The sequence below is a fragment of the Bubalus bubalis genome, chromosome 1 (genome assembly GCF_019923935.1).
Source record: "Bubalus bubalis isolate 160015118507 breed Murrah chromosome 1, NDDB_SH_1, whole genome shotgun sequence".
NCBI lineage: Eukaryota > Metazoa > Chordata > Mammalia > Artiodactyla > Bovidae > Bubalus > Bubalus bubalis.
In genome coordinates this window covers 115,675,476-115,702,753 of record NC_059157.1, presented here as the reverse complement: position 1 = coordinate 115,702,753, position 27,278 = coordinate 115,675,476, and the positions used below count along the sequence as shown (strand labels likewise).

The 27,278-nt window shown below is 37.5% G+C and overlaps 1 protein-coding gene across 10 annotated transcripts in view; it reads left to right on the top strand.

Annotated features, from left to right (window-relative positions):
- LRCH3 (leucine rich repeats and calponin homology domain containing 3) overlaps positions 1–27,278 on the top strand; it is a 104,698-nt gene that overhangs the window by 17,608 nt on the left and 59,812 nt on the right. The gene's annotated exons all lie outside the window — the stretch shown is intronic.

Genomic DNA, 27,278 nt, shown 5'->3' with positions numbered 1-27,278 from the left:
ACTTTTCCAACAAAGGTCCATCTAGTCAAAGCTATGGTTTTTCCCAGTAGTCATGTATAGATGTGAGAGTTGGACTATAAGGAAAGCTGAGTGCCAAAGAATTGATGCTTTTGAACTGTGGTGTTGGAGAAGACTCTTGAGAGTCCCTTGGAGAGCAAGGAGATCCAACCAGTCCATCCTAAAGGAAATCAGTCCTGAATATTCATTGGAAGGACTGATGCTGAAGCTGAAACTCCCAATACTTGGGCCACCTGATGCAAAGAACTGACTCATTTGAAAAGACCCTGATGCTGGGAAAAGTTGAAAGCGGGAAGAGAAGGGGACACAGGATGAGATGGTTGGATGGCATCACTCCATGCCATGTCCAACTCCATGGACATGAATTTGAGCAAGCTCCAGGAGTTGAGGATGGACAGGGAAGCCTGGCATGCTGCACTCCATGGAGTCTCAAAGAGTCGGACATGACTGAGCAACTGAACTAAACTGATGCTCATGATCTGGGCATATCGTGGATATGTATAAGCTAGAGTTAAATATGCCTCTATCAAGTCCTTTAGACTGTGCCTTGGCTCAGCCGAGCCACTGCCAAAGTTATGTTCAATAGGTTAAAAAAAAAGGTCTTGGTGTGTCGTCCTGTAGGTGTAGTAAGGATGCCAGCTTGTACAGAAACCCTAACCTATGTCCACAGCTCAGTCTTCTTGTGTTTTTTTGATCTCCACTTCTCTTACGAGGATGGGAGCTTTCTACCCAAAATTACTATGTCATAAGCAGGTTTTTATTTCTCATTGGTATATTTGTTTCTCATATTTGCTTTAAAAAGTCTAATTGTTACTGGTTCAGTTGTTTATCTTGCTTATAAAGACACTGTTTAGTAACAGTACAAGTTAAATATTCTTGAGGTCGAATCAACAGTGACCAACTAAGGTTTATTAATTTTGCTCTCCTATCATAGTACTTAGAGCTTCTCAGATGGCACTAGTGGTAAAGAACCCCAAGAGATGCATGATATGCCGGTTCAATCCCTGGCTTGGGAAGATCCCTAGAGTAGGAAATGGCAACTCACTCCAGTATTCTTGCCTAGGAAATTCCATGGACAGAGGGGCCATGTGGGCTACAGTCCATAGGGTTGCGAAGAGTTGGACACAACTTAGCACGCGTGCATGCATCATAGTACTTGCAATTTGTAAACACTTCATTTTCCAACATACTATAATGATAAACACAACTTAGACTTACTTTCTATAGAATCTGTATCTTGATTATCCTTTTCTTTTGTCACAAAAGAAAGAGAATTTTTCATGGTAGGTATTGATTTCTTCACAGCATCCTTCATGTTATCTTTGCTTTTTTGGATCCTTCTGGACTTAAGGATCTCTTAAGAGATTTAAGAGTGTTCCATTACTCACATATCACTGCCTAAACCCTTCATATGTGGGAGCCCTTCTCTTGAGTAAGCCTTTCCCCATACTGGCGTTGCTGCTGGGAACTTAAAATTGCATTCCAAGAACAAAAAGATTTTGTAACTCCGTCTTATTTCCCCTTCCCTCAAATAAAACATCTGTTATCTTTAAGCAGTCTTTGTTCCTTGTTGTGAGCGATAGGATACAGGATTACAGTCTGTCTGCTGCAGCCTCCTTTTATTGTATTTCACGTGACAACTGATACCAGACAGGATGGCATCAGGGACCACTTAGATAATTTATGTGAAGGAGTAGGAGCCTTTCGAAGTCATTAATGTGGACAATTTTAACTATTTGACCGAATTCTTTTCTCACTCTAATGTTAAAGCTCTGCAGTTGATTCTCATTTATATTCTAATCTGAGTTACCAATTTTTCCTTTCCTTCATACCCAGTATAGTCATATTTTATGCACTGTTACTATATTTTATTATATCAAACTGTATTTTCAATTAAAGTACTGTTAAAAGGTTCAGAAATATTACATTTAAATGCCACCTTGTGACTGTTCATTTTCAATAACTCTTATATATATGATGCCACTGAACTGTATTTTTGAAGGTTCCTAAGTTTAACTTCCTTAGTTTCCTCAGTATACTGATAGTTGGTCTGATTTCGTAGGTATATCCAGTTGGTTAATCAGGACCAATTTCACCAAAGATTTATCTTCTTTCTTTAAAAAATGAGTGTTTCATATGCATAATGACTTTCTGGCAAAATGTATTTAAACTAACATACTAAGTAATGTAACAGCTATTAAACTCAATGTAAAATAATATAATTGTCAAGAATAAATAGTATTGAATTATTTCATGTACTCTCTGCCTCAGCATGTGACGGTTTTTGCAGAATACAATATGTTCTTTGCTGTCTTACATTATGCTGCCTTGTCAAAAGGTACATTTTTACTTTGCCAGGGTTATGACTCAAAACTTTATATTTTTCTTTAAGTTGTGTTACTATTATCATTAGAGTATGTATTAAAAGTTGTTATTTTTATTTTCATCTGTTTTCTGGAGGAAGAAACCTTACTGCAACATACACAGTTGAAGCTTCATCAGATCAGATCAGATCAGTCGCTCAGTCATGTCCGACTCTTTGCGACCCCATGAATCGCAGCACGCCAGGCCTCCCTGTCCATCACCAACTCCCGGAGTTCACTGAGACTCACATCCATCGAGTCAGAGATGCCATCCAGCCATCTCGTCCTCTGTCCTCCCCTTCTCCTCCTGCCCCCAATCCCTCCCAGCATCAGAGTCTTTTCCAATGAGTCAACTCTTCGCATGAGGTGGCCAAAGTACTGGAGTTTCAGCTTTAGCATCATTCCTTCCAAAGAAATCCCAGGGCTGATCTCCTTCAGAATGGACTGGTTGGATCTCCTTGCAGTCCAAGGGACTCTCAAGAGTCCTCTCCAATACCACGGTTCAAAAGCATCAATTCTTTGGCGCTCAGCCTTCTTCACAGTCCAGCTCTCACATCCATACATGACCACAGGAAAAACCATAGCCTTGACTAGACGAACCTTTGTTGGCAAAGTAATGTCTCTGCTTTTGAATATGCTATCTAGGTTGGTCATAACTTTCCTTCCAAGGAGTAAGCGTCTTTTAATTTCATGGCTGCAGTCACCATCTGTAGTGATTTTGGAGCCCAGAGAAATAAAGTCTGACACTGTTTCCACTGTTTCCCCATCTATTTCCCATGAAGTGGTGGGACCGGATGCCGTGATTGTTGTTTTCTGAATGTTGAGCTTTAAGCCAACTTTTTCACTCTCCACTTTGACTTTCATCAAGAGGCTTTTGAGTTGCTCTTCACTTTCTGCCATAAGGGTGGTGTCATCTGCATATCTGAGGTTATTGATATTTCTCCCAGCAATCTTGATTCCAGCTTGTGTTTCTTCCAGTCCAGCGTTTCTCATGATGTACTCTGCATATAAGTTAAATAAGCAGGGTGACAATATACAGCCTTGACGTACTCCTTTTCCTATTTGGAACCAGTCTGTTGTTCCATGTCCAGTTCTAACTGTTGTTTCCTGTTCGTAGTAATGCACTATTCAAATTTCTTAGTCTGTTTTTCAAATGTGGACAAACAGAAACACAGAGATAATTACACAACACCAGTCATTTAGCTTGTTTGAGAAAACAGTAAGAAAAAAAAAACATATTGCTCTTGGTTGCAAACATTGAAGTTATTGTCTTGGACTAGAAATCCTAGGCCTGCTCTGCCAATACACGATATACTGTAGTATATGTATATGCCAATACACAAAATAGCATAGTTTACCATAGGGCACTGATTGTCAAAGTGTGGTAACCTAGACTAGTAGCAACAGCATCACATGGGAAATTGTTTGAAATATGTATTACTGTTTTTTAAGTTTTTATTTATTTTATTTTTGGCTGCACTTGCTCTTCATTGCTGTGCCTAAGGCTTTCTCTAGTTGCGGGTGTGTGGGCTTCCCGTTGTGGTGCCTTCTTTTGTTGCAGAGCATGGACTCTGGGGTACATGGGCTTCAGTAGTTGTGTCGTACGGGCTTATTTACCTGCAGCATGTGGAATCTTCCCAGACCAGGGATCAAACCCATGTCCCTTCATTGACAGGTGGATTCCCAACCACAGGTCCACCAGGTAACTCCAGAAATAAATATTACTCAGTCTCACCTCAGGCCTGTGGTATCTGAAATTCTGGGGACCAGGTCTTGCCCTCCAGGTCCATCTAATGCATGCTAAAGTTTGATAGTCCTTGCCATGGAATATAGAAAATCTCAACGTAATTATATAATTATTTTTATAATTTCTCCATTAAATTCAGAGCATCCATTATTTTTAATAGCACAAAAAGCTCCAATTTTGAGGGGCCAGTACTTTAAAATCTTCATGGTTACAACTTTGCAATGCAAGCCCTAGTACATTGCTTGCTGCTAATAAAACCTTTATCATTCCCTCCACCATGCGTGTGTGCTCAGTCGTTTCAGTCTTGTCTAGTCCTTTGCTACCTCATGGACTTTAGCCTACCAGGCTTCTCTGTCTGTGGGTTTACTCTGGCAAGAATAGTGGAGTAGGTTGCCATTTTCTCCTCCAACGATAATCTTCCCAACCCGGGGATCATACCTGCATCTCCTGCATCGGCAGGTGGATTCTTTCCCATTGAGCTGTTGGGGAAGCCCTCCCTCCACCATACTTTGTTTTTAAAAACTGGAAAACTGCCTTTTACTTTTTAGGAACCATTGAGTAGTGGAGGGAGAGTAAACGTTTGATAATAGTATAAAACATTTTATTAAAAGTTTTATTAAATACTTCTTAAAATGATAATAATCCCCTTCCCCTCAACATAAAGGAATAGAAATTCCAGTAGATACTGGAAAAGCAGGCCAGGGAGCATGAGTAAGAAAAGTAGCTCCTATCTCTTCCCATTATAATTTTCAGCCTTCCTGTTTTAAGATGTGAAAGAAAATCCAGTCCAGTGACATACGAGAGTATAAGTATATTGTAGTTATTTAACTTATAATCCCTGTGGATCTTAAAGGTAATATTTAGTGAGAGTCTCTGAAGAAGCAATTTGATAATGCTGTATGATATCTGTATTAAATGATATCTCTTTAAAAATCCTGATTTTTCACTGGAATAATGGCATTGACTATATTAATCATATACCTGTTTTTCAGCATTTTAAAATAATTTTTAGTATAATAGGGTTTGATGTGAGTGTATTTATGCACGGGCTTTTAATTTGAAGAAATCTAGGTTTGAATTTTGATTCAGTCACTTCCTAACTTTGTGTGACCTATAGGCAATGTTTCTTAACCTTCCTAATGGCGGTTTCCTCATTTGCCTCAAGGACATTTTTTGGATTAAATAAGATTGTGGCTATATGAAACAACAAATGTTCTAGTGCTTATATGTGCTCAGCAAAAGATAGCTTCCCTTCTTTTCTCTTTTCCTTTATTTCCCCTGCTTAATTGAGTGCCATATCTATTTAGTAAAAATGTATTTTGTGCCTGTGTCTCAGGCACTGTTCAGGCATAGACATAGTTTTTTTCTTTTTTTTAAATAAATTGGGAGAGCTTTTTGAAGCATGGTTTTTGAATCTAAAATAAACTAACTCCAGTTTGTTACAAAATGTTTTCTATTTTTCAGTCATATTTTCCATTTCATTATGGAGTCATTTAAGGGCTTCCTTGGTGGCTCAGTGGTAAAGAATCCACCTGCCAGTGCAGGAGATGTGGGTTCCATCCCTGGGTCAGGAAGATCACCTGAGAAAGAAATGGCTACCCACTCTAGTATTCTTGCATGGGAAGTCCCATGGACAGAGGAGCCTGGTGGGCTACAGTCCATGGGGTCACAAAAGAGTCAGACATGACTTAGCTGCTGAAGAATATGGAGTCATAAAATATATGTAACAGGATTAAATTGATACATTGTACTGCCATGGTTTTAAATGGACATATACCTCCATTGTGGAGAAGGCAGTGGCACCCCACTCCAGTACTCTTGGCTGGAAAATCCCATGGACGGAGGAGCCTGGTGGGCTGCAGTCCATGGGGTCGCTAAGAGCCGGGCAGGACTGAGCAACTTCACTTTCACTTTTCACTTTCATGCATTGGAGAAGGAACTGGCAACCCACTCCAGTGTTCTTGCCTGGAGAATCCCAGGGACGGGGGAGCCTGGTGGGCTGCCATCTATGGGGTCGCACAGAGTCAGACACGACTGAAGCGACTTAGCAGCAGCAGCAGCATACCTCCATTGTACTGATAGAAGATAAAGATAGTTGATTGATTACTACTGGTAATTGGTATGTTTTCCCAGAGTTTTTGTTGAAGTCATTTTTTGTAATGTATGATTTAGTTTCCTTCTGTTTGTACTTTAAAAGTTTCATTTTACTTTGAATTTTTGGATTATCACTTTTAAGGATTTCTTTTAAAATTTTGGAGAAATTCTTTAGTTGTCTTTACATTTTATATTACTTAGAGTAAGAAGCTGTCAAATAAAAATATTTTTGACTGCAGAGTTTCATCATTAATAATGCCTTACATTTTTTTTTAATGCCTTACATTTTTAAACCTTTTTCAAAGAACAGAGTTCTGCTTTTTCATTACACAGTTTTTACATTTCACTTATCCTAGTTCTGCATATGTCACCAACGAAACAAGATTAGAACCCAGGTGTCCAGACTACAAAGATAATTCTCTTAGCTAAAGTAAATTAAGACTTCTACATTTGATTTAATTTTTCACTCCTCTTGTTAAATTTCTTTAATATTTTTATCATAGCCCAGCTTTACAAACATGTACCAACATTTTGTCAGCCTACATGCATTTTTCAGCATCCTACACTCCTAGGATATGTAGAAAACATAATTTGGGAGGGGGAGTTATTTTTCAAAATCGTTCTGTATACATTATTGCTTTTCCTGGGTTAAATATGTGTAAAGTGATAAAACATGGAATATGAGCCTTCTTAGACTCTAGCGTCCTTGATAGCTTTTCCATAAGACTTTTTTTTTCCTTTGGTTTATTACACACTCAGTTCCAAACGTTGATTGCTCTGGGGCCTGGCGCGTCCTCCACACAGTGGACAGAGGGTGGAAAGAAGGGCTGGAAAAAATGCGGGGTTTCATGATGTTACAGAAATGAGACCTTTACTCTGGCAATAGGAATTCACATTTCAAAAGTTGATGATTGTCAAGCTGATCTAAAAAACTTTATGAGAATGCCAAAATAGTGGCTGCTTTTTTAAAACTTGGCCCTTTCTAAAACAAAATTTGTTTTTTCTCTAAATAGCCTTCCATATCAATAAGGAAAGCATATAACTGATTATTTTTGAGTTAGTTCTCTTCTTTAAGATGTGTTGGGAGACAGCATTCTAAGCTGGAGGAAAAAAAGGGGGCAGCTGTAGCATAGCTTAAATGAAATGAAATGCAATGAAAAAAATCCATTTACCTAGGTTTAGCTGTGTGGAAGATAGATGGCATTGCTTACATTTTCAAATCTTGTAAAAACTAGTCACAAAGTACTGTTTAGAACCTCTTGAGGTAGTAAAAAAAAAAATCTCAAAGTTGCTAGAAACATCTTGTGTTAAGTTGTGAAGGAATAATGATCAACAAAAGCATTTACATCAAATGAGTATCTAGCAATTTTACACATCCTATAAAATAAGAGTTTGGGTTTTGAACAAAATCTGAACATTTTAGTATAAACAATGAAACCAAATTGCCACCAGTAGGAGCCTAGGAAACTTTGGTCATCATTAGTGAGCTAGAATATACAAGATTACCAATATGATATTTAACAACTACATTGGGATTCCTCAGTTAATTGCTTTTATAGAATGACTGAATTGTAGAATAAAAAGGTTGTTTGAGGGTCACTTTGTCTTCGTCCTTTTGCTGAATAAAATAACCTTTTTTTTTTCCACCAGTAAATCCTCAATTTGATTTAACAATTATACTATGAAGAAATCATTTCTGGAAAACTGATTAAAAATTTAAATAGGGTAATGATAATACATTTGGTCATAATTCTGCATACATTTTAGAGAGAATTTTATAAGAATGGTAAATTTTAAACAAGTCCTTATTTGTGCTTTTAAATATAAATTTAGACCACGCACTTAAAAAAAAGTCAAATACATGTTCAAATTAAATACCAAGCCAGTAAAGGAATTCCATTATGAAAGAAGGCTGATGATATAATTTCAAATACTGACAGAAATTAACCCCACTATAACAAATTATAAATTCAAAGTTGAAATCCTTTCCTTACACTGAAATTGTCAAAATTTTTTGAATAAATGGTCAGCTGAATATTTTCATTTTATGGTATTTGTTGAGGATGTGATATACCTAATAAGACATTTATGTGAAATTAAGTATAAAGATGAGACTAGAAATAGGTTTAAACATTTCATTAGAGATTAAAAAACAAAGCCCATACACTTAAAAAATATTAGTTTATTAGAAATTCTTCCCTTTCTCACCTGTACTAGTAACAAGATACTGATATCAGTATTGTAACCTGGATACTTGGTCAGTCTGTATATCAGCAATGACAAAAAAAAAAAAGCATTAATCTTTTTTTTTTAACTTAAAATTTTAGTTGAAGTATGAATAATTTACAGTAGTGTATTAGTTTCAAGTATAGAGCAAAGTGAATCCATTATACATACATATACATATATTCTTTTTTAGTTCTTTTCCATTATAAGTTATTACAAGACATTGAGTATAGTCCTTGTGCTATATGGTAGGAAAACAAGTTACTTTTAACAATTTACTTTTCTAATGACATGTTTCTGTGTTAAAAAGATTTGACAGTGCATTCATTTAAATGATGATTTTAATTTTAATAAATATCTATTAGTAACAAATTAAACCTTATTGTAAAGAAATTCTTTATAGTGTCATGACCAGATTTCCTAATTTCAGGGAAGGCCACAATAAATTGACCAGACACGTTACAGTTAAAAATTGTTGTGACAAGATTGTAATAAATTTGTTCAAAAAGTTCATGAAGTTTTAACTTTGAAGGTACTAAAGAGAAATATAAAAAGATGTCATTGTATCATCTAAAAATTTTGATCATAGTCTATGCTTTTAATTTTCTAACTGATCAAACCAACATCTGCCTCATAATGAAGCACATTTAGGCATCTCTGTAAATGCTGCTATGTGAAAGTAAAAATAGGGAAAGTAAGTTGTGATAGTCACATTTGCAACTTTCAAAGAAAATTATGTATTTCCTGAATTACTCATATCAAGTGGTCATCATTCCGTATGAATTCCAGCATTATACATGAAAGTAAGATGTTAATGGATTTTCTCCACTTATTTCTAACAATCTACTTCATCGTTATTGATTATCAACATACCTATTGTCAAATTGCTAGGCCCTTCTAGTTCACATTGTTTTTGACTTTGGGGATTGTGAGTTACAGAGACTGGATCTTATTAAAGTATTTGCTTCACTCAGAAATTAGATCAGATCAGATCAGTTGCTCAGTCGTGTCCGACTCTTTGCAACCCCATGGATCGCAGCACCCCTGGCCTCCCTGTCCATCACCAACTCCCGGAGTTCACTGAGACTCACGTTCATCGAGTCAGTGATGCCATCCAGCCATCTTGTCCTCTGTCCTCCCCTTCTCCTCCTGCCCCCAATCCCTCCCAGCATCAGAGTCTTTTCCAGCGAGTCAGCTCTTCGCATGAGGTGGCCCAAGTACTAGAGTTTCAGCTTCAGCATCATTCCTTCCAAAGAAATCCCAGGGCTGATCTCCTTCAGAATGGACTGGTTGGATCTCCTTGCAGTCCAAGGGACTCTCAAGAGTCTTCTCCAACACCACAGTTCAAAAGCATCAATTCTTCAGCGCTCAGCCATCTTCACAGTCCAACTCTCACATCCATACATGACCACAGGAAAAACCATAGCCTTGACTAGACGAACCTTTGTTGGCAAAGTAATGTCTCTGCTTTTGAATATGCTATCTAGGTTGGTCATAACCTTCCTTCCAAGGAGTAAGCGTCTTTTAATTTCATGGCTGCAGTCACCATCTGCAGTGATTTTGGAGCCCAGAGAAATAAAGTCTGACACTGTTTCCACTGTTTCCCCATCTATTTCCCATGAAGTGGTGGGACCGGATGCCGTGATTGTTGTTTTCTGAATGTTGAGCTTTAAGCCAACTTTTTCACTCTCCACTTTGACTTTCATCAAGAGGCTTTTGAGTTCCTCTTCACTTTCTGCCATAAGGGTGGTGTCATCTGCATATCTGAGGTTATTGATATTTCTCCCAGCAATCTTGATTCCAGCTTGTGTTTCTTCCAGTCCAGCGTTTCTCATGATGTACTCTGCATATAAGTTAAATAAACAGGGTAACAATATACAGCCTTGACGAACCCCTTTTCCTATTTGGAACCAGTCTGTTGTTCCATGGCCAGTTCTAACTGTTGCTTCCTGACCTGCATACAAATTTCTCAAGAGGCAGATCAGGTGGTCTGGTATTCCCATCTCTTTCAGAAATTTCCACGGTTTATTGTGATCCACACAGTCAAAGGCTTTGGCATAGTCAATAAAGCAGAAATAGATGTTTTTCTGGAACTCTCTTGCTTTTTCCATGATCCAGCGGATGTTGGCAATTTGATCTCTGGTTCCTCTGCCTTTTCTAAAACCAGCTTGAACATCAGGAAGTTCACAGCTCACATATTGCTGAATCCTGGCTTGGAGAATTTTGAGCATTACTTTAGTAGCGTGTGAGATGAGTGCAATTGTGCGGTAGTTTGAGCCTTCTTTGGCATTGCCTTTCTTTGGGATTGGAATGAAAACTGACCTTTTCCAGTCCTGTGGCCGCTGCTGAGTTTTCCAAATTTGCTGGCATATTGAGTGCAGCACTTTCACAGCATCATCTTTCAGGATTTGGAATAGTTCAACTGGAATTCCATCACCTCCACTAGCTTTGTTCGTAGTGATGCTTTCTAAGGCCCACTTGACTTCACATTCCGGGATGTCTGGCTCTAGGTGAGTGATCACACCATTGTGATTATCTGGGTCGTGAAGATCTTTTTTGTACAGTTCTTCTGTGTATTCTTGCCATCTCTTCTTAATATCTTCTGCTTCTGTTAGGTCCATACTATTTCTGTCCTTTATCGAGCTTATCGCATGAAATGTTCCTTTGGTATCTCTGATTTTCTTGAAGAGATCCCTAGTCTTTCCCATTCTGTTGTTTTCCTCTATTTCTTTGCACTGATCACTGAAGAAGGCTTTCTTATCTCTTCTTGCTATTCTTTGGAACTCTGCATTCAGATGTTTATATCTTTCCTTTTCTCCTTTGCTTTTCGCTTCTCTTCTTTTCACAGCTATTTGTAAGGCCCCCCAGACGGCCATTTTGCTTTTTTTCATTTCTTTTCTATGGGAATGGTCTTGATCCCTGTGTCCTGTACAGCGTCACGAACCTCATTCCATAGTTCATCAGGCACTCTATCAGTTCTAGGCCCTTAAATCTATTTCTCACTTCCACTGTATAATCATAAGGGATTTGGTTTAGGTCATACCTGAATGGTCTAGTGGGTTTCCCTACTTTCTTCAATTTAAGTCTGAATTTGGCAATAAGGAGTTCATGGTCTGAGCCACAATCAGCTCCTGGTCTTGTTTTTGCTGACTGTATAGAGCTTCTCCATCTTTGGCTGCAAAGAATATAATCAATCTGATTTCGGTGTTGACCATCTGGTGATGTCCATGTGTAGAGTCTTCTTTTGTATTGTTGGAAGAGGGTGTTTGTTATGACCAGTGCATTTTCTTGGCAAAACTCTATTAGTCTTTGCCCTGCTTCATTCCGTATTCCAAGGCCAAATTTGCCTGTTACTCCAGGGGTTTCTTGACTTCCTACTTTTGCATTCCAGTCCCCTATAATGAAAAGGACATCTTTTTTGGGTGTTAGTTCTAAAAGGTCTTGTAGGTCTTCATAGAACTGTTCAACTTCAGCTTCTTCAACGTTACTGGTTGAGGCATAGACTTGGATTACTGTGATATTGAATGGTTTGCCTTGGAGATGAGATAGTCAATGGCAATCCCTCTTAAAGTTATGTGTGTTAATCCCTCAGTTGTGTCCGACTCTTTGCGACCCGCCAGGCTCCTCTGTCCATGGGATTCTCCAGGCGAGAATACTGGAGTGGGTTGCCATTTCCTTCTCCAGGGGATCTTCCCAACCCAGGGATCGAACCCGGGTCTCCCACATTGCAGGCATGTTCTTTACCATCTGAGCCACCAGGGAAGCCTACCTCTCTAAATTTTTTTCCCATTTCACTATGACACCAGTCATGGTGGTCTGAATTTTTATACAGTACTCTAATGCAGAAATTAAACTTAGCATCAGGTTGAGATTTTAAAATTTTTTCAGTCCTTGAAGTTGTTGCTATATACCCTATACACTTCCCATTATTTTCTTCCTCTAAGCAATCAAGAGATTTCTGCAAGGTCCTTGCTTTCTGAAAAGGAATAGTAATCTTATGACAGACCATTTGTCTTTCCTTTCTGCCTCTGCAGCGCTTGGGCAGTGGTCAAAGTCCTGACTCTACTAGTCCTCTGACATCACACTAGCAGGAAGGTGGCGGGTACCTCATTACTGCTGATAACAGGTGGAAGTCCACACACACACACACACACACACACACACACACACACACACAGAAGTCGCTCAGTCGTGTCCGACTCTTTGCGACCCCATGGATTGTAGCCCACCAGGCTCCACCATAAATGTCTCCACTGATCCCACATGGTGGGGAATGGAGCCCTGTTACCTTCTAGTGGGCGTAAAAGTCTCAGCTTCTTTCTTGACTGTCTTTGATACCATGCCAGTGGGGACTGGTTGGGGGAGCCAATGAAGTGCTAAGTTACAGTCCTGCAAGGGTGGAAGTTTAGGCTCCCTGTTTAACCTTTGCTCCTTGCATGATATGTGAGGCCAGTTTTTTCTGAGGTGTTTGGCTGGAGTAGAGTAGTTACTGTCTGAAAGTTTTCTGTCCTGTTAAGTTGCCCCTTTCCTGCTCCTTTGGCTAGAGAAAGCAGGCTTTTGTTTTAGCTGTTTTGTTTTGTCTCTGTCCATTGGTGTTTCTGGATTGCCAAGTTGGAGATGTCATCTCCAAGGATATATGGGGCAAAAAGAAAACCCAGGGAACTGATCACCATTTCATTCCTTGGATCTCGAAACCCTTAGTTGTCTTGTTTTAACCCTTTTGAGTCTTAATGTTTGTTTTAGATGTTGTAGTTTAGGAAGAGAGAAAAATGCATCTACTCTTTCTTACAGGAAGCAGAAGTCACTAATTGGCATTTAAAATTATATAAATTTAATAAAAAATTAAAATCAAAAACAATTTTTAAAGAATATTCATACATATATAAATAAGACTTAAGAATGAAAAGACTAGAAAATACTCTTATTTCAACTTCTCTCGGTTGTATGATTTTATTAATACCTGAAATAAAATTATTTTTATTGCATTCTCAACAAAATTTTCATGTCAATCTCATAGTAGTTGAAAGCATAGAGGAAATAACTATATATAGAGTATTTTTTAGGTTTAAAATTTTAGAACAAATTTAAAGAGAATGTTTTAAAAGTGTAACAAACTTGTCAGTCATCACAGTATCTTCATTTAATGGTCAACTGTTTATTCTTTCTCCTTGGTATTTGTTAGCCTGTGGGAAGCACCCCAAACAGTATCATTGTGGCTTGTTAAATAGTTACCAAATAAATCATATTCTAAGTTATCACTTTTACATAATTCTTTAGGGTCTTGATCTTCCTTAAGAATTTTAGTTTATATTTTATAAATAATAATTTCATATTGAATGTATATTTTAGAAATTTGTAATAATTTGTTTTATCTTTTATTGTTAAAGGATATTATCTCTATAATATTCTTCTGGAATTTATATAGCTTAGTGTTAAAATTCTCTTATACTGAGTATTTGTCATAGTCTCAGCCCCTTTTCAGAGAAGTCAATGGCACCCCACTCCAGTACTCTTGCCTGGAAAATCCCATGGATGGAGGAGCCTGGTGGGCTACAGTCCATGGAGTTGCTACGAGTCCGACACGTCTGAGTGACTTCACTTTCACTTTTCACTTTCGTGCATTGGAGAAGGAAATGGCAACCCACTCCAGTGTTCTTGCCTGGAGAATCCCAGGGATGGGGGAGCTTGGTGGGCTGCTGTCTATGGGGTCGCACAGCGTCGGACACGACTGAAGCAATTTAGCAGCAGCAGCAGCCCCTTTTAACATTTGCAGCAGTGACAGTTCTCACAAAAAGTGATAGTACTGTCTATGTGAATATTGCATAATAGGCTTTTTTTGGTAAGGATGATGTCATTGCATGGGATGGGCTGAAGGAGTTACTATAAGAACATAAGACTTTTGACTATTAGCATTTCTTAATAAATACCATACAGTTAAAAACATTAATTTGTGTTTGGATCAGAATGAAGCTAGGTTTTCCTGGGTTACTTTTCGAGATTTAAAGAAATAAGTCCTAATTACAAAGCTGAATAGAATGAAATATTAAATCCTTTTTTCCCCCTGGGATGGAGAAATGAAGTTAGGAAGGAAAGAAAAATGGTGTTAGGAAGGAAAAAGCTAATAAACAATTTACATTTTTTGTTACACAGTTGTAAAACTAACTTTCTGAGATTTGGCATTACAGAATACTTTAAATTTTTGTTTCTTTAATTCCTGCATTATTTAGTTTATTGCTGAGGTGTAAGATAGGGTTTTTAGAAAAGTCTGTAATTTTGAAGGAAAATTTTTCAGATACATATCACTAAAAAGAGACAGATTACATTTATTATCTACTTTAAGTACTATGCATTTTTATTGTAATAAAATATATGTAACACAATTTACCATTAAATCATTTTTAAGTGTATTGTTCAGTGGCACTGAGTATATTCACATTGTTGTACAACCATCACCACTATATCCATCTCTATAACTTTTTTTTAATTTACTTTTTTATTGAAGGATAATTGTTTTACAGAATTTTGTTGTTTTCTGTCAAACCTCAACATAAATCAGCCATAGATATACATATATCCCCTCTCTTTTGAATCTCCCTCCCCACCCCTCTAGGTTGATACAAAGCCCCTGTTTTGAGTTTCCTGAGCCATACAGCAAATTCCCATTGGCTATCTATTTTACATATGACATCTCCATAACTTTTTCATCATCTAAGACTGCAATTATATTTATTAAACAGTATCTCTCCATTACCTCTTCCCCTTACCCCCTGGTAATCATTCTATTTTCTATCTCTATGAATTTGAGTATTCTAGTTATGTATGGAATCATACAGTAGTTATCCTTTGTCTGTGGCTTGTTTTTGGAGAAGGAAATGGCAACCCACTCCTGGAGAATCCCAGGGACAGAGGAGCCTGGTGGGCTGCTGTCTATGGGGTCACACAGAGTTGGACACGACTGAAGTGACTTAGCTGCAGCAGCAGCTGGCTTGTTTCACTTAGCACAATGCTTTCAAGGTTCATTCATGTTGTAGCATGTATCAGAACCTTTTAAGGCTGAATAATATTTTGTTGTAAATATATATCACATTTTATTTATCCATTCATTTGTTGGTAGACATTTGGATTGTTCATTTGGGTTGTTTGCATCTTTTTTTCTGTTGTGAATAATGCAGCCATAATATTGGTAGACAAATACCTGTTCGAGTCCCTGCTTTTAGTTCTTTTGGGTATGTACTCAGAAATTAATTGTTGGATCATAAACATAATTTCATGTTTAATTTTTTTGAAGAACCGCTTTAATATTTTCTACAGCAGTTATACCATTTTACATTCTCACCAGCAATGCTCAAGGATTCCATTATTACATATTCTCACCAACTCTTGTTATTTTCTGGCTTTTGTTTTTAATAATGGTTATCCTTATTGATATAAAGTGGTACCTCATTGTGGTTTTGATTTACATTTCCTTTATCATTAGTGATGTTGAGTGTTTTTCCATGAGCTTTTTGGTCATTTGGAAAAATATCTATTCAATTCCGTGCCCATTTTTGAGTCGGTGATACTATCTAACCATCTCATTCTCTGTCATCCCCTTCTCCTTTTGCCTTCAGTCTTTCGCAGCCTCAGGATCAGCTGCTGAATACATCATTGCTACATGATGCAAAGTCAGCTCTTTGCATCATGTAGCCAAAGTATTGGTGCTTCAGCTTCAGCATCCGTCCTTTCAGTGAATATTCAAGGTTGATTTCCTTTAGGATTGACTGGATCCCTGTCTCAATTGAAATTAATTTGAGCAAACTCTGGGAGATAGTGAAGGACAGAGAAGCCTGGAATGCTGCAGTCCATGGGGTTGCAAAGAGTTGGACACGACTTAGCGACAGAACAACACAACAACCATTTCTTAATTGGGTTTGGTTTTGTTGTTGAGTATTAGGAGTGGATGTATGTGTGTGTGGGTATATGTATTCATTCTAGATGTTAACCTATCATTGATTTTACACATTTTATTTTTAATTCTTGTTGAAGAGGGATGGTGGTAGTGTGGGTATAATCTGACCTGGTCTATGAGTATCTCTTCTACATTTCCACTGCTGCTATTAAGGATCTTTTCTTATGCCCACATTTAAAGATTAATTAATTACCTACCAAATAAACTTTGTGTATTCAGAAACAATTTTCTAATTTTTAATTTAAAAATAGCTAGAGAGTTGATCAGCATGAAATATCCAGTGTTGGCACACTGAATTAGCTTAATTCTAGCAAATAAACTTGACCTTTTAATAAGTCAGATATTGTATTAGATGCAAAAGACACAAAGCTCTTGGTCTCAAGGAAGTTAAAATCTAATGAAGAATTACAGTACAGTGTGATCATTGCTACACTAGAGTAATGGAAACATAGCGGGAGAGTTTTTTGAGTGCCTAGACAAATAAAGGGAAGTAAAATGAGATAATGTTTGAGATGGCTCTTAAAGGAGGAGCAGGAGTTTGCCAGGGTATCAAGAATGAGGTGAGCTATGGAGTTCAGTGTTAACTTCCTTTGGGAGGGTTCCCAAGGTTAAAACATCACTGGTATATATGACTTGGTATATATGACTCTGAAAAGCTGGGAGGGAAGGAGAGGCAACCTTTGTGAATAAAAGGGAGAAATTAAGAACATTGTGAGCTGAGTAAACACCCTAAAAAATGTCTCACTATATTTACATTTATGATAATAAGCAGTACACAATAGCTTAAAGCATCTGTTTTTTTAAGTGAGATTTGGTCCCTTTCTCTTGTGTGCTTTAGACAAACTGCTCATGTATAAGAGCTGGAAACATTCTCAAGAACACTATATAGAAATGAATAAATACAAGTTATTTAAGTTTAAATTTAAAATATTTATATTAATTGGTTCAACTGAATTTGAATTATTTTGAGTGTCATCCAGATAAATCGTTCCTTTTTAACGGCAGTGTCACCACATTATTTCTTCCAATAGCTTACGTGAGAATAGGGAGAAGAATAGATGGACAGAGGCAAGCACAATATCAGATCTAGTGGTTCAAAGGAAATGATCTCAGGCACCTTATTATAGAAGTCAGACACTGATCTGCGCAGAAAAGGAAAGCGCTTCTTGCAGCACTAGGAGGAATCAAGAATAGTGATTGTTAAGTTTGTCCTGAAAGAAGGGGCAAAATTGAGCAGACTTTTTTAAGAGCAAAGAAGGAGTTTGTTGAACTAAACATTGAAACTGCTTAGTTTATTTATAATTATTTCAAAATATTTAATTCATAGATTTATTTGTTATAAACAAGTTTTTATGTTATAAAGAATTAGGGTTTTTCCTTTTCTTTTTAACTAACTTATGAGAAGCAATATCATGTTAGTAAAATAATTATACTTTTTTTTTTTTGAACCTTGTGACCTTCAGAGTCTCAAACAGAAATAAGAAGTCATAAAGTTACCTGGAAGGAAAATGCCATGTCAGTTAAAAAAATGTTTCCCAAAAACTTTTTTAGGTTTAAGAAGCCATGTTACTATTGTCTGTGGACTCCAGGTTTGTCCCCTGAAAGCAAGAGTCAACTACTCTTCACTCATAAAATCATAAAGTTATTGAATAGTTAATTGGAGAGATAGACTTAGGAAAAAAGTACTTTTTAACGTGTTTCTTGCCTGGAAAAAAAAAAAGGCAAAATAATGGAAAATATCAGTGAAAGTGTTAGGAAGATTCTGAAGTGTTCTAGAAATCTGTTGTTTAGTCGCTAAGTCATGTCCAGCTTTTTTTGTGACCCTATGGATTGTAGCCCGCCAGGCTCCTAGATGGTAATAAATGGTAGAGCTAGGGCTGAAGTCTGGCTATGTCATATGTCTCATTTAAGATAATAGTTTACTCTAAATTTCATTGTTTTGGAGCATGGCTTTGAAAACTTCATTGGCAGGCTTTGTAAAAGTGAAAGTTGCTCAGTCATCTCTGGCTCTTTGTGACCCCATGGACTGTATAGCCTGGCAGGCTCTTCTGTCCATGGAATTCTCCAGGCCAGAATACTGTAGTGTGTAGCCATTCCCTTCTCCAGGAGATCTTCCCAACCCAGGGACCAAACCCAGGTCTCTTGCATTGCAGGCAGATTCTTTACCATCTAAGCCACCAGTGAAGCCCTCATTTAAGATAATAGTTTTACTCTAAATTGCTTTGTTTTGGGCTATGGCTTTGGAAACAGTTTATTGGCAAGGTATGTAATGAACCATATTTCAAGATGAAAATATTATGAGAATTCAATCACAGTTTTAAGGATGATCTTTATAAACTCTAAAGTTGAGTTCATTTTCCATTATTGTATAAAACCAGAATCCATTCTAGGCAGAAGTTCATGTTCTTTCCTGTGTGAGCAGAGAGTCTTTTAAATTGGTTGCATTACCTGAAAAGGAAAAATTTGTAATGTATTTGAATGATATTTAAAAATAAATGAGGGGAGAAAAATTTAATTAGAAAATTGCAGGAGTATATACATGTAAGTATGTATGTAAGTATATTTATATATACACCCTTTCTCATCATTAAGATTTAAGATCAATACTTAAGTAATCCTTATTGTCATATATCTCTTAACTTCAGCTAACATGTTTCACTACCAGATAGCCACATGTATTTATGATGATTTAAATCTTTTAGATACCCTTTCTACCTGTCATGAACCAGTAGCTTGTAGTTTCTTTAATCGTTCTGTCAGAGCAGAACTAGAGTGCCGTTTTCTCCAGCCTTCAGTTGTAGTTTTTTTCCCCTGCTCTCAAGCTTCCACTAACAGGCACTAGGAGGCCCCTTAGGGCCACTACCTGCTGCCTAATTTTAAGCCAGTTTTAGTGTTTTGTTACAGCAGCACTCCACTTCAGGTACCAATTTCTCTTTTGTTTTTCTATTGCCGTATAACAGATCACTATAAAGCTGGGTGGCTTACAAAAACAACCCAGCAACAGTCATTAATCCTGAAACTTCCCTCGGAATTGGTGGTTTTCCCTTTGGTTCCCTGCTCTGCAAACTAACTTGCCACAAAAGTTTCTGTTAAACGAGGGTGAAAAATAGCTGATTCTATAGCTGGGGCACAGAAGTTGCAAAATAAGCCTGGAACATCTTGCTGTGTCAGAATAAAAGGAAATGCTAAAAAAAAAAATGACATATCAAAAAGATACAGGAGGACTTCTCTGGTGGTATGGTATTTAGAATTCCGCCTATCAATACAGGGGGCATGGGTTCCATCTCTGGTCTCAGAAGATTCCACATGCTGCGGAACAACTAAAACCTGTGTGCCACAACTACTGAGCCCATGTGCCTAGATCAAGCGAAGCCACCACAGTGAGAGGTCTGTGCACCACAATGAAGATAGCCCCCACTCACCACAACTAGAGAAAGCCCACAGGCAGCAGCGAAGACCCAGTGCAACCAAAAACAAATAAATAAGCAAACAAACTAAAAGATACAGAAGCTAGTTTAAAGGGGAGTTTTCATAATCAGTTCAGTTCAGTCGCTCAGTTGTGTCCAATTCTTTGCGACCCCATGAACCGCAGCACACCAGGCCTCCCTGTCCATCACCAACTCCTGGAGTCCACCCAAACCCATGTCCATTGAGTCAGTGATGCCATCCAACCATCTCTTCCTCTGTCGTCTCCTTCTCCTCCTGCCCTCAGTCTTTCCCAGCATCAGGGTCTTTTCAAATGAGTCAGCTCTTCGCATCAGGTGGCCATATCAGGTCTGGGTCAAAATGGGTTATAACATTGAATAAAATGAAAATCCATGAGTTTAGGCAGCAAATAGGTCAGTAAATGTACATCTTTTTTAAAAAATAGGAAGGTATCATAAATTAAAAACATTTTATACTTCAAAATGGAAAAAAGTCCTAACGTCAGTTTTTATATACCTAAGCCATTCTTTTGTTTGTTTGTTTTATAATCTATTTATTTTTTTGGTTGCACTGGGTCTTTGTTACTGCATGCAGGCTTTTTCTAGTTGCAGGGAACAAGAGCTACTCGCCGTTGTGGTACACTCTGTTCTCATAGCAGTGGCTTCTTTTGTTGTGGGGCACAGGTTCTAGACACATGGGCTTCAGTAGTGGCAGCTCATGGGCTCTAGAGTACAGGCTCAGTAGTTGTGACACACAGGTTTAGTTGCTCCATGCATATGGAATCTTCCTGACCATGGTTTGAACACATGTCCCCTGCATTGTCAGGCATGTTGCTATCCACTATGCCACCTGGGAAGTCCACCCTCCTATCTTGAGGCAGCATCTCTGACCAGGAGAGAGAGGCTGCAGATGGTCCGGGATGTGTGCATCTGCCCAAGTTTCTGTTCTGTGTTGATAGAAACAATAATGCAATCTGAAGGGCTTTCTCAATCATACACTTTCTGAATCACTTGAAAAAAGTGCTGGAAAAGCCACTCTTTCCGAGCGTCCCTGCTGCTGGCATCATCTAACTGAGAATACTGGCACTGTGCATGCCTACCTTCATTCCCTTATAATCAGCCATCTTCCACCATAATTCTTCAGTGCTTAGCATGTCTTCACCCTCCTTTAAGTAGGCCCCTTGGGGAGAATAAGAAGTTGACGGAAAAGGTTTATATGGCTTACTTTTTTAGCTACCGGAGGTCTTCCATATTGTCGTTATGAAATCTGACCAACGAAGACATCTTTATATATATATATATATTTTTTTAAATTTTATTTTATTTTTTAACTTTACAATATTGTATTGGTTTTGCCATATATCAACATGCACCTGCCACAGGTATACACGTGTTCCCCATCCTGAACCCTCCTCCCTCCTCCCTCCCCGTACTATCCCTCTGGGTCGTCCCAGTGCACCAGCCCCAAGCATCCAGTATCGTGCATCGAACCAAGACATCTTCTTAAGTCCTGGCCCCAGTGTGCTTCCAGGGCTATCTCAGGCTCCCTCTGTGTTCCCCTTCCATCCAGCTTCCTAAGCCATTCTTTTTTATGGTTATAACCTATCTTAACTTTTTAAAAATTATAAATACCTATTTATGGATTGATACACATAATAGTGTTTCCCTCAAGGGTTGGAATTGATTCATTTTATCTAAAACGTACTTCTTTAGAAATTATTTTCAATCCAGGTTATGTAGTGTTTCTTAAAAAAATAAAGATAAAATTGTAATTTTGTCCTTTTTCAGTATATTAATTATGCCTTACCATAGGTGAAGCTCTATAGATGGAAGACAGGATTCTTCTTATTCCACAGTTTTTGTTTCATTCATTTATTTGGTCTTTTTTTGAATAACTATTGAGTGCTATTATATGCTATGTACTGTGGCACTACTAAGTGCCAACTTATACAGAGTTGAACAAAGCAGGCCTTTTCCCTACTCTTTAAACATTCACCATGTGAATCTAGAGTGATCATTCTCTTGCACCCCTCTATAATATTGAGGATTCTCTTTACATTGTTTTAGACTTTTTTCTTTAACATAGTATTTTTAAACTTGTATATTTGAGATGAGTTTAACTTTGAGGGTAACTTTTTTTTATAAATAAGGAAAATCAGCATTTCATTGCAAGCAAAATGTCTTAAAACTTTTTCCACTGAAATATTTCTTTTACTTATCTGAAGCTGCCATAATACATTTTTTTAGCTAAAAGTTTTCTCATATTTTTTATCAGGCCAAAATAGGCTTTTTCTGCTTTGTTCAACTGAATAATACATCCAAGAGCTGTGCCAGGGTGGTATAGTTGTCAGCTCATATTAAGACCAAGGCCACATTCAGGATATGATATGTAGAAGTAACTTAATAGCTTAATTTGCAGAGTTGCTTATTATCCAGTTTATGGCTTTTTACAATACTTGGCAAATCTCACTTGAGCTTGCAGTCTGGAAAACAGCCTACAACTGACTACATTGACACAGAGATGGAAATTTAGAGGGCTCATGTGGCAATAACTAGTCTTATCTATATGTGTGAAATCAAATTTACTCTAGTGATACAAAAATATAGCAACCTCTTTTTATTTAACCTCACTGAAAGATAAGGAAACTGTTAAGCATTTTAATGTAAATCTTCAAATAAGTGTTTTCTACCTTTATGCTTTTTAAATTAAGTATACTGAAAGCAGTATTCTTTTTGGTGACCAAAGATCATAAATTATTTTATTGTACTCTGCTATATTTTATTACTCTATTTATATTTACATTTATCTGCTATATTTATAATTTACAATACCTTGTAATTGGTGAGGTGGTGGTATTTTCACCGTATTGCCGTCAACCTTATGAAGATAGCTTTATGTGTGTGCCTCTTTGCATTTTATATGAAAATAATGAAATAATTTTGAAGTATATGAAATATACTTTATTTGAATTTCATATATATTTGAAAATATATATGAAATATATTTTATTCCTAATTTATATTTATCTGCTATATTTATATTTATAATACCCTGTAATTGGTGAGATGCTGATATTTTCGCTGTATTGCCGTCAACCTTATGAAGATAGCTTTATGTGTTTGCCTCTTTGCATTTTATATGAAAATAATGAAATAATTTTGAAGTATATGAAATAATTTTCTATGCATTATTTGATTTGATTCTTAGAACAATCCTAAGAGGCAGTGACAGAAGAGATGAAGAAAAATGGTTGGGCTCACAATTTATTTGAACCAAGAAATTGAGTGTTTATTGATAAGATTATATTTGGGGGCAGGGGGACAGAGAAAGGTGTCAAGATGCTTCCAGAATCCTGACTTAAGCAATTGGATAGATAAAAGCATCATGTACTGAGAAAGGAAATACTGCAAAAAGAGTATATTTGCACATATGTAACATTTCAGTGGCATTGTATGTGAAGTTAGTCCTCAGGAGCTCAGAAGTCTTTTTTACCTCTGTGGAAACACATGAGGTAGTTTCAGAGCATTCAGTTTACATACAAACTCAGGACACTGCCTATAACATGAGAATTTCTTATATCAATTTAGTTACCAAGTCAAATATGGTTAAATTTTTATTTCAGCCTTTATTTCCTTCTTTTGAACTTTAATGATTAATAAAATTGGAAATATTAGTCAGTAGTCTAGCTGAGTAGACTTTGCTGTTTTGAATACAATTGAGATTCTTATAGTAAGAAAGAAGGAAAGAACATAGATACTCAAAGGGCAATGAACTACATCTTTCATAAATAACATGGCCCTTTAAAAAGTTCAAATATATTGATTGGGTCTCCTTGTTAGTTCCTCAGTCTTGTCCAACTCTTTGTGTCCCTGTGGACCGTAGTCCACCAGGCTCCTCTGTCCATGGAATTTTCCAGGCAAGAATATTGGAATGGGTTGCCATTTCCTTCTCCAGGGAGTCTTCCTGACCTAGGGATCGAACCAGGTCTCCTGCATTGCAGGCAGATTCTTTACCATCTAAGATACCAGGGAAGTGTATTGATTAGGTGATAATGTTAAATATAGAGTGTTTCAGTTAAAATATTAAGATTGTCAGACAATAAAAAGAAAGAAAATCTACCTGTAGGTTGTTTATAAGAAACATGTTCAAAGTGTAATAAAACAAAAAGTTCGAAACTAAAAAACAGAAAAAAGTACTCTGTAGAAATATTGATTGTTAGTTTTCTGTGCTATATAACAAATTATCACAAATTTAGCAGCTCTTCATGGTTTCTTTGGATCAGGAGTCTAGGCACACCTTAGCCTGGTCTACTGCAAGGTGTTGATCTAGATTGAGTTCTCATCTTGAGGTATAAGTAAGGAAGAATCTGCTTCCACGCTCCCTCAGGTTGTTGGCAGAATTTACTTCCTTGAAACTATAGAGTTTGCAGCAACTTACTTCTTCAAAGTTGGCAACAGAGATAGAACAGATTAGATAAGAGAGTCATAACCACAGGAATGGCATCACATCATGTTTGCAATATTCTATTGGTTAGGAGCAAGTTGGTTACTTTTGAAGGCCAACCTACACTCAAGTGGAAAAAGGGATATTATACAGGGTGTTATAGGGATCATGGGAGTCACATTAAAGTCAGTCCAACAAACCAACCAAAAGAAGAGATTTCAAAGCAAATAACTGTACTAGGAATAAAAGGAGTAGTAACTTAAGAGTTATAAAAAGTTTGGTTTTTCAGTTCAGTTCAGTCGCTCAGTCATGTCCGACTCTGCAACCCAATGAACCACAGCACACCAGGCCTCCCTGTCCATCACCAACTCCCGGAATCCACCCAAACCCATGTCCATTGAGTCAGTGATGCCATCCAACCATCTCATCCTCTTTCGTCCTCTTCTCCTCCTGCCTTCAATCTTTCCCAGCATCAGGGTCTTTCCAATGAGTCAGAAGATAGTAATTTAAAATTTGGGGGGTACCTAAACCCAAAACTCCAAAATACATAAGGAAAGGGTTAAATAATTATATGAGAAATAGACAAGATAGCAATAAAAATGAAACACTGTAATATACCCATTTCTCTCAGCAGTTGATACAAAAAACTGACCAAAAAATAAATCAGTAAGGATGCACCTTAAACAATGCAGTTAAATAAATATGACCTAATAGATATAACCAAAACATTGTTCCAATTGTAGAATAAACATTCTTGTCAAACTCACATGGGCTTCCCAGATAATTCAGTGGTAAAGAATCTGCCTGCCAATACAGGAGACGTGGGTTCAATCCCTGGGTTGGGAAGATCCCCTGGAAAAGGGAATGGCTACCCACTCCAGTATTCTTACCTGAAGAATTCCATAGTCAGAGGAGCCATGGGGTCACAAAGAACTGCCCCAGATGGAAAGCTTAGTTCCAGTGCACCGTAGAGGTTGTTTCACTGTTTTGGTGTAAAATGCCATTGAGGGTCCTCCAGCAGCTTGATCTGAGCTCCAAGGATGAGGCAAACCATGAATTGGCAAAGGAAAATAATTCACTTAAAGGAACTCTAGCAGCAAGAGAAAGGAGGAATAAGGATTACATCTAGAAAAAAGCAACTTCAATGAAATAGAGCTATTTGAAGAGATACATGACAAGTTTAAGAAACAGAACAAAACAGAATGATCCAATAATTCCACTCCTGGGCATGTATCTGGAGAATATTCTAATTTGAAAAGATACATGCACTTTAGTGTTCATAGCAGCACTATTTACAATAGCCAAGACATGGAAGCAACATAAATGTCTCTTGACAGATGAATGGATAAAGATGTGGTACATACGTATACAATGAAATATTACTCAGCTGTAAAAAAGAAGGAAATAATGCCATCTGCAGCAACATAGATGGATCTAGTGATTATCATACTAAGTAAAGGAAGTCAGACAGAGAAAGACAAATATCATATGATATCACTTATTTGTGGAATTGTAAAAAGTGATACAGATGAACTTGTTTACAAAACAGAAACAGACTTAAGACGTAGAGGACAGATTTATGACTACCAAGAGCAAAGGACAGGAAGGAGGTGGGGATAAATTAGGAGTTTGGAATTGGCAGATAAAGACTACTATATACAAAATAAACAAGGTCTTACTGTAACAGCACAGGGAAGTATGTTCAATATCCTGTAATAAACTCTAGTGGAAAAGAATCTGAAAAAGGAGATATATGTCAAGTTACATATATATATATGGGCATGTGTGTGTGTGTGTATGTATGTATATATACATATGTATATATGTATGTGTGTGTGTGTGTGTGTATATATATATATATGTGTGTGTGTGTGTATATATATATATATATATATATATATATATATATATATATATATATTTATGGGCTTCCCTGGTGGCTCGGATGGTAAAGAATCCGCCTGCAATGTGGAGACCTGGATTTGATCCCTGGATTGGGAAGATCCCCTGGAGGAGGGCATGACAACCCAATCCAGTCTTCTTACCTGGAGAATCCCCATAGACGGAGCCTGGGGTCACAAAGAGTCGGGCAGGACTGACCCACTAGCACAGCACAGCGCATGTACGCGCACACACACACGGAAAATAGTGCAAAGTGTACTACTGGTTTACAAAAGAAGATAAGGTAAATGTTTGGTTTTTTCCCCTTTGTCAGCTTACAAGATAATGAATTGGTTCTTTATCATCTTTGGGGGAGTGTTTTATTTTAAACTCCTATAATTCAGTAGCATGTTATAGATTGCAGTCTGCTGCATTTATTTACTGAATCTCAAATTGTCTCATCTTTGGCCAGTGGGAGCAGAGATGTTTCCTGAGTCCTTTTGATATGACCCTGATACTTTTTGACTGATAAAGAGACAGTATTTTATTTTGTTTTGTTTTTCTTCATTTTTCAGAAAACTTCAGGATGTTGTCTGTGCTTTTGGGAATGTGGATTTTAGGGATCCATTTGTTTTCTAGGATATTTGATATTTAGCATGATGTGTGATGTGATTTGTAGGCTGATATTCCTTGGAATTTATGTTACTTGCAAAGAATAATGGTTTTATCTTTTTAGTATTTGTATGTGTGTGCCAGGTCGCTTCTGACTGGCACATATCTGAACTCTTTGAGACCCCATGGACTGTCGCCCAACAGGCTTCTCTATCCATGGGATTCTCCAGGCAGGAATATTAAAGTGGGTTGCCATGCCCTCCTCCAGGGGATCTTCCTGTCTCAGGATTCGAACCCCCATCTGTTACATCTCCTGCATTGGCAGGAGGCTCTTTACCATTCAGGCCACCTGGGAAGCCCATTTAGTATTTAAGGAGACTCAAAAGTAACCAACAGAGCTTCCCTGGTGGCTCAGACTATAAATAATCTGCCTGCAATATGGGAGACCTGGATTGAATTCCGTGGTCGGGAAGATCCCCTGGAGAAGGGCATGACAACCCACTCGAATATTCTTGCCTGG